Source organism: Cricetulus griseus, chromosome 3, assembly GCF_003668045.3.
Source record: "Cricetulus griseus strain 17A/GY chromosome 3, alternate assembly CriGri-PICRH-1.0, whole genome shotgun sequence".
NCBI classification, from domain to species: Eukaryota; Metazoa; Chordata; class Mammalia; order Rodentia; family Cricetidae; genus Cricetulus; species Cricetulus griseus.
In genome coordinates, this window is record NC_048596.1 from 150,520,308 (window position 1) to 150,528,732 (window position 8,425).

An 8,425-nucleotide genomic window follows, 5' to 3' on the forward strand; every position below is an offset into this window, starting at 1 on the left:
CACGTCCATCTTAAACTTGCCATTGCCTTAGCCTGGAGTGCAGAAAGCCACACAGACCATTTCCCATAACCCTTGGGGATCTTGCTCATGAGTCTCCAACTCTGTGGGACCTTCCCTGAACCTCCTATACCAAAACTTACCCACCCTCCCGCTCTGAGCTGAGATTTCTTCTCCCCTGTTGGTCTTATCTGTCCTTTCACCTTTATCACCATTAACAGACCACATCTTGTATTTATCCTTCCAGTTGTCCCTCTGCTTCTCTAGAGTCTATGTCCTTGAGGACAGGGTTTTTATCTGTTTAGTTCAGTGTGGAGTCACCAGCACTTAGAGTATAGTGGGGTCTCAATAAATACTGCTGATTTGATAAGGTGGGAGTTAAGGTTGCTCCAGGGAAGATACACACAGAGGAAGAGCCTTATGTGGTGACTGCAAAGGCTGGCTTGTTGAGCAGGTCCCTTCCAGATGTAAATGACAGAGCTAACAAAAATGAGCAAACTAAAATAGACAATGCATTGGTTCAAGGAACTGAAAAGAACAGGGTTCATGCTTTAGGCATAATTAAATTAGGTCTAGATGCTGAACAACACGGCAAGGTCCCCTTTGCCTCTGGGCTTGATTTTCTTCACTGTGAGATTCATTCTCAAGCCAACTTTCTCAGAGAAAATAAGTCCTCCCCAACTCACCAACCCACCCCACACCCCATATCCTCCCCAAATCCCCACTGCTGCCAAATTCCAGTTTTGTATGCTTAACTACTACTCGAGAAAAAGAAAACACCTCTTTCCTGACAGTTCCACCAAACATCCATACGACACACTTGTGTCACACAGAGTCAGTCTGTGAGAGGACTCCCCATGGCCAGGACCTGGGATATCAACACATTCCAGTTAAGCTAAGCTGTATAGCTAGAAAATGTCAGTTCCACAAGGTAAGATCAACATGGGATTCTCAGAAGAGCAAAGAAGAGGAGGTCCAAGTCTGACATTGAGGCCAGAAGGAACTGACAGTATCTTAGGAAAAGATTTTTTCTTGGATAGAAAGTGCAAGAATGATGTGATGAGAAACAGAATAGCAAGCAGATACCAACCCTACCTGGCCCTGTAACCTCTGTCTGCAAGAACTGCTTGACAATCCCAAGCAAGGTTCAGGCTAGCACCCTGTTTAGAGTGGATCAGACTGGAGCCAGCCTTCTGTTGGATATGCTAGGTGAGAGACATGACCAGGTATACAGTAAGATGACAGTGTTGATAAAGATAGGAAACCATTCAGGGGAAAAGTCGGGAGCTGTTACCAGCTCTAGAAGCTGAACCTGGAGATCTTCAGCCCTTCACATTTTGCTAGAAGTCCTAAAGCAAGTTAAAGCTGGCCCCACCTTCTAACTTCCTCCTCTGGCTCTAACCACCCTTCAGAGCTAAGCTTTCCCTAAGTGGGTCTCCTGTTGTGAAATACATATGCAGATGAGATTTCAACATTGTTTGCATAAAAACGTCAAGAAGAACTCACTCTGGCAGCACCTAGGGCAAGCACATTGCCCTGGAGTCAAACAGAGCCATGTTTTATTCCTTCCTCTGCCACTTGTGAGCTGTGTGCTCTTGAGCAACTTATTTAACCTCTCTGAACCTTAGCTTCCTCCTTTGAAAAATGAGTATATTACATGAGCTCACAGGCTGCTTATGAAATTTAAACGACTTTGTGCACCAGACATGCTGAGTGGGCTCAGCTGAGATTGATTCCATTTTACCTCAATCCTTCTTGCTTAGATAACTAGAGACCTACTCTAACCTATTTGCCTTTTCTTGACAGCAATCTTTCATCATGCTCCAGTTTTGTGATAATTTTGATAAATAAAAGGCAAACAGGCACTGAGCTTCAGTGATAATCACTAACTTGTTTTAGGCCCTGGCAGGACACAGCAACCATCAGGTGGTCTCGCTTGTCAGTTAGGCCCTACTAGACCATGAATTTATAGGTTTGGGCTAACAAGAAGGAACTGACACGTGTAAATTAGAAAGAGAAATTCTGTAAACCAATAGGCATGTGTTCAACTTCTAAACTCGAGGGCACTGTCCTCCCTGACACACTATATGTGCTCAGTGCTAATCACCTCTGAGGTTAGTAGTTAGGAGTCTAGAGGAAAATAGCAAAATTAATCAAACCCTTAGAGACAGAAGGATGAATGACCTGCTCCTAATCAAGAGTCTACAGAAGATGACAGACACACATGTTCACAAAATGAGGAGGTGACTGTTCTGGTTAGTTTTTTGTCATTTGACATGCTCGGTTTACTTTCTTATACCACACAGGACCACGTGTCTAGGGGTCAGTCCTGCCCACAGTGGACTGGGTCCACCCACACCAATCATCAATCAAGAAAATGCCCTGCAGAATGGCCAAAGGCCAGTGTTATGGAGGAATTTTCTCAATCAGATGCCCTGTTCCTTGAATGATTCCTGCCTCTGTCCTGACTTCCCTCAGTGGTGGACTGTGATGGGGCATGAAAGACAAATAAACCCTTTCCTCCACAAGGTGCTTTTGGTCGTGGTGTTTACAGCATCACAGGACAGTGACTGTGCCACATTTGACTGCAACATGGAATCTCTGTCCTGCTGGTTTCAAGCAGCAGTATCAGGGTAACAGCACATAGCAAAGGACTTCAAGCAGTCTCTGGGAGCTGAGGGTAGCCCTTGTGAATAGCCATCAGGGATCCTGAAGCTCGGAAAACCTATTTTGCCAAGAACCCTTTGGGGATTTGGCCCCTCCCCCATTACACTCTAGGTGAGAGCCACTCCCTGATGACCACTTGGCTCAGGATCTGCCCAAACTCAGTCCTCACTCCAACCCCAGGACACTGAGGTAGCATATGCCAGTCGTCTGCTGTCGTCTGCTGTGGTTTAATCTGAACATCCTACAGGTCCATATTTTGAACATCTTACTCCTCGGGTGATGTTTTTGGGGAAGCCGGTGGAGCCATTAAGAAGTGACATGCTTCTCTGGCAGCAGTGACATGACTCTCTGGCAGAGAGTCCTCTGGAGGAAGGACTCTCAAGGTTTCTGTGAGACTCATCTTCCCAGTCTACCGTGACGTGAACAGCCTCTACCTCTAGCTGCTGCCACCATGGTCTGAGCTCCTCCCTCTATGATGAACTGAAACCACAGATGAAAATACAACATAAATCTATCTTCCCTTAAGTCATTGCTGTGCAATACTGCAGTCACAGCAATGGAAAAAAAAAAAAAAAAAAACGAATACACTGTCTTAACTCACAAGCTCTTAATATCTGTGACAGCAGATAATGGGAATATGTGGTGAATGCTGGCTGAATGAATAATGACTCAAATAATGAAAAATCTCTAAACAAAAAGGAGGTAGACCATGCCGTTTTGCTTTAACACATCTGCACTTAGGGGTTCTATGTATGCAGAGTAACTAGCTGGTGTTACTCAGGGCCAGTGGAGTGCTTCATTAATCAAGGCAGGCTGTTGCCATGACAAACCTCCTTAGGAGGGCTAACATGATGCAGATTTGTTTTGCATTCATGTTAGAATCCAGAACAAGTTTGCATGGCTGGAGAGGAACTAGCTGTGGTCCACACAGTAGTTCAGGGACCACCCTGTAGCATCTCTATTCCTTACTCCTCAATCTTCTGCTAGATCTTTTTTATTTGTTTGCTTGTTTGGAAACAGTGTCTGACTTAGTAGCCCCAGCTGGCCTGTAACTTGCTATGTAGACCAGGCTAGACTTGAACTCATAGAGCTCTCCCTGCGTCTGCCTCTCAAGTACTAGGATTAAAGGAACATACCACCATACCCAGCTTCTTCTGGGACTTCTGTAATGTAGTTACTAAGGAAAGGAAGAGGGAACCTGTGGAGCCAGAAGGACACTAGTGAGGGGAAGCCAGCAAATAAACAAGACACTTCCATCTTCATCTATTTGCTACAACTTATAACATGACTTTGCCTGACTACAAGGAATGTTAGGAAATGCACACCAGGGATGATGAGCAATGCAGTGCTGCCCATGCCCATCAGATGTAACAAAGGGCTTGCTGAACCTACACTAACTAGTTCCTACTCCAGCAAAGGAAGAGTTAAAACCCTATAGTCACTAAAACACAGTTTGCATGGTGTCCTAAAAACAAGCAGGCAAGTAGTTACTAGTGACAACACCACAAGGAGAGAAGAGAGAGAGAGAGAGAGAGAGAGAGAGAGAGACAGACAGACAGACAGACAGACAGACAGACAGACAAGAAATAGAGAGTGCATATGATGGAATAACAACTAGAGCCAAGCCTTAGCCCCACCTCTGGTTGACAATGATTCACATCTACAACCCAGATTTGCTTTCTCTCTCTGATCTCACATTGAAATCTGAGGGAATAATCTATCCATGCCTATTCTTTACCTATTAAAAAAAATTATACTTCCCTTTGGAATTGACAGTGAAGATAACATAATCCACACAGAAAATGCCCAATGCATTATCTGATACATAGCCAAGATTCCATAAAAATTACTTATTGGTACTGCATTATCTGATACATAGCCAAGATTCCATAAAAATTAGTTATTGGTGACATAGTTATCATTATTACAAATCACTGGAATGCAAAGAGTTTGGAAGTTTATTCATAATGTTTACAGTTTTTCTGTTTGCAACAGACAGCTATGATATTTTTCCCTCATTACTTTGAATATTCAAAATAAGGAAGGTTGATCCTGGCCATGGGAGATTTAGATGTACTTCTGGAGAAGGTGGCATTTGTTTGAAAGGTCAGAACTACCCTTCCCCCAAATGCTGCTCCTAATGTCTCCAGCATCTTTGGAAACTACAGGCTAAGAGGAGAGGAGAGGCAAAGAGAGGAAACCCACAGGCCTTGGGGCAGCCTGAAGTAGCTGTGGACATACACACGAGCTCCTAGCCATGGGCAAACACCACTGCACCTGATCCTTACCCTGCTTGAACAGTAGAAAAAGAAATTAGAAGCAAGCATCAGATGATACAGCAAGTCATAAACCTGAAAGTACTCATTGAACTTGAAGGTTGAAGCCATGAAAAACAGGTAGACTCTAAGTATATGTCTCTCTGTCCCTCTACCATGGCAAAATACTTGACTACATCTGCCTCCTGCTTGCCACACAGTGACAACTCAGCTAGAGTCAGTGCAAAACACACCTGAAATAACATGTAGACCTGGGGACAGCTAGTAGAGAATCCTGTGCCATCTCTCCCTATGTCAGGCTCATCACTGATCCATCAAGTGTCCACAGAGCTTCCCTGGGCACAGTAGCTGTACCATCCCCAGAAGAATGCAGTCCTTACATTACTCAAGACAAAAAGGAAATCCCAAAGAGTAGAAGTGATGAGCCCAAGATTGCTGGTCCAGGGTGATCCAAGATAGGCCTGTTAATGTGGAAATCCAAATCCAGAGACTAGAGAAATGGCTCCAAAATAAGAGCACTTACTTCTCTTCCCGGCATCTGAGTTTGATTTCCAGCAACCATACTGAGCTGCTTATAACTCCAATTCCAAGGGCTCCTACACATTTTTCTTACTTCTGCAGCACACACACACACACACACACACACACACATAAAATAAATCTTGGGAAAATGCCCCACAGTGATTTAAAAGATGGCCCAAAGCCAACTTAGTGCCATGCCTTTAACTGACATATCTAGAGACATGGGATCCTGTAGTTCTTTCCTTCCTTTTGTGCTCATCAACCTGCTATTCACTTTGTAAAAGGCAAGTCTGGACCTAATAGGGAATAGTACATAAGAGGCAGGGAGAAGGCAAGGAAGAAGAGAGTGAGCTGAATGGAGAAAGGGAGGAAGAAGAGGGAGGGAGAAATGCTCATGTTTGTGCTGGACATTTTAACAATATATCTTTACATTCACCATTATTAGATTCTCACCGTATCTCCAGCTTTATTAAGAGTTGAAAACTAAGCTTGAGGAGGTGAGGTAACATGTCCAAGGTCACACAACTCCTACTGGGCAGTGCAAAGACTCATACCAGGCCTTCAGTGCTACTCAATAAGGTAGGATTCTTTCAGAAACACTCTCTTTCTTCTATGAATCAGACATATAAGTCTCCCATGTGGTTTGAGAGGTCATATCAGGAAGGACAAATCCCGGCTGCCTCCCCCTGGGTCTCTACCCAGAGAAGGCACATCTTTTGATGGTCTACTAGGCTGTCATTCAGTGGCAGCTGAGGCCAGTGTGTGGATACCAGATATCCACCATCTTCCTGGCCTCTCTAATGATGATATCAGTGCCTTTGGAATTACCTAATTAACTGGTGGCCTGTTATCTATTCACCCAACAAATATTTATTGAGTGTTTACTATGTCTGAGCAGTAAGCCAGGCCCTCAGAAGGCTGACAAGAAAATTCAGGGGACAGGAATTGTAGGAGAGATAAATAATGAATATATTTATGAATAAAATGAGAAAATAACAGAAGTCATCCATGTAATAAACAAGGTTATCTAAGAAAACAACTGAGAGATTAAGTGGGACCCATCAACGTTAGAGAGTCCTCTTTAAGGAAGTAACCTTTAAGGCAAATTCTGAATGATTGGGGGTTATCCACACAAGGAGAATCCAGGAAAGCACCCCAAGTGCAGGGAAGGCACTGACTTCAAAGGCCAGCAGGAGGCTGGGTAAAGGGTTATGATCCCATAGAAAGGTGGAAAGTTACATAAGGTAGACTTGGAGAGTCTGAGCAACTTGTCTAAGACCCTAGTCACTTCAGAATGGCATCAGTGAAATGAAATCCCAAACGGATTGTGTCAATCACCAACCTCTCACTTCTATGTCTAGTTCCCTAACATCTCATTTCTCCATCAGAAACGTGAGAATCCTCCTCTTTTCTTCTTAAGCCATTGTAATCTCCCATGGGATAACATGCGCAGGAAGTGGCTCCAAAAGGCTCCAGCAATGTGGTAAGTTCTGAAACACAAGAGCTCACCTCATCATTGCAATGTGTAACCAGGCACCTCAAGGTGCCCTTCCAAGGCTTGAACCTCTATCATCCACACAAACAACCCCCCAAATTCATGTCTTCTAACTCAAAATCCTTTGGGAAAACAAACACAGCATGGGGACATTGGAATCAAGTAAAAAATGGGGTCATAAGTCAATCAAAGTTTCCAAACTCCAGTTTGCTGATCTCTAACTTGAACAGGAGAGCTCTGGCCTCTATGAGCTCCCCACAACCAATCAAGAATATGCTGTGTCTTTGGTCCTGCTCAAAATTGTAGGCTAGAAGTCAAGGAAAACTGAAACATGAGGACAGAACTGTCATGTGCTTGTCTGTTGCAGCATTCCTTATGTCTCAGCATGGATACCATGTGGATATGGAAAGACATAGAGAGGACATATAACTCAGACAGACAGGAAGCATGAAGAAAATCAGAAACATGAAACAACAGAGTGCCTGACTGGGCGTTGGTGGCGCACACCTTTAATCCCAGCACTCCGGAGGCAGAGGCAGGCAGATCTCTGTGAGTTCAAAGCCAGCCTAGTCTACAGAGAGAGTTCCAGGACAGGCTCGAAAGCAATACAGAAAAACCCTGTCTTGACAAACCAAAAAAATAGTGTCTGCCGACAGTTGGGAGGAATAGGTATGACTGTATCTATGAAGGACATTGACAGTGGACAGCTTCCTGCCAGTCATACTGAGGTCCTGTCCTTCCTGCCCAGGCTCCTTCCCCTAAGAGCAGAGTCAAATCTGTTTGCTGCCATATTTCTCAGTAGGGGCTGGGGAGGATAGTCACTTATGGATGCAAAGCCAGTGTCTCCACCATCCTTAGTTTTAAAAGATAGGAACCTAAAATAACCACTTACCCACCTTTATGGAGAGTTACATACACAGTGCTGGTTGGTGAGAGACAGAACCCAGGATAGGGGATATTACTTCCTTTCTAGGAGGTAGGTGAGTACAGCTATGAGCGTGCATTTGTTTGTGTGTGTGTGTGTGTGTGTGTGTGTGTGTGTGTGTGTGTGTGTGTGTGTGTGTATCTGTATCTGTGTGTGTATGTCCTTTTTGCCATTTATCCCTTCCCTAATTTCCCCCTTCTTACCTATTTGGAGACTCTTGGAGGTGTGGGAGCCATAGGCAACAATTGATGACAAGGACACACTATGAACTTTGTGGTGAGGAAAGTATAAGACTCAGTCTGTTTGAAAACAATCCATTATCTCTTTATGCCACTATCGAAGCTTTCTGCTCTTTGTAGCCAAAAGCAATCCTAGATTGCACAAGGATTGTTTTCAGCTTTCTTTTTGTTTATTCTTTGTGTCTTTCACATCCATTCCTCGTCCCTCTGGATCTGCACTCTGCCCTTACAGCTCTCAAAATAAAATTTAAGAGAAAAAAGAAAAGGAAAAAAAAAAGAGGGGCAGATCTTGTCATGGAAGCAG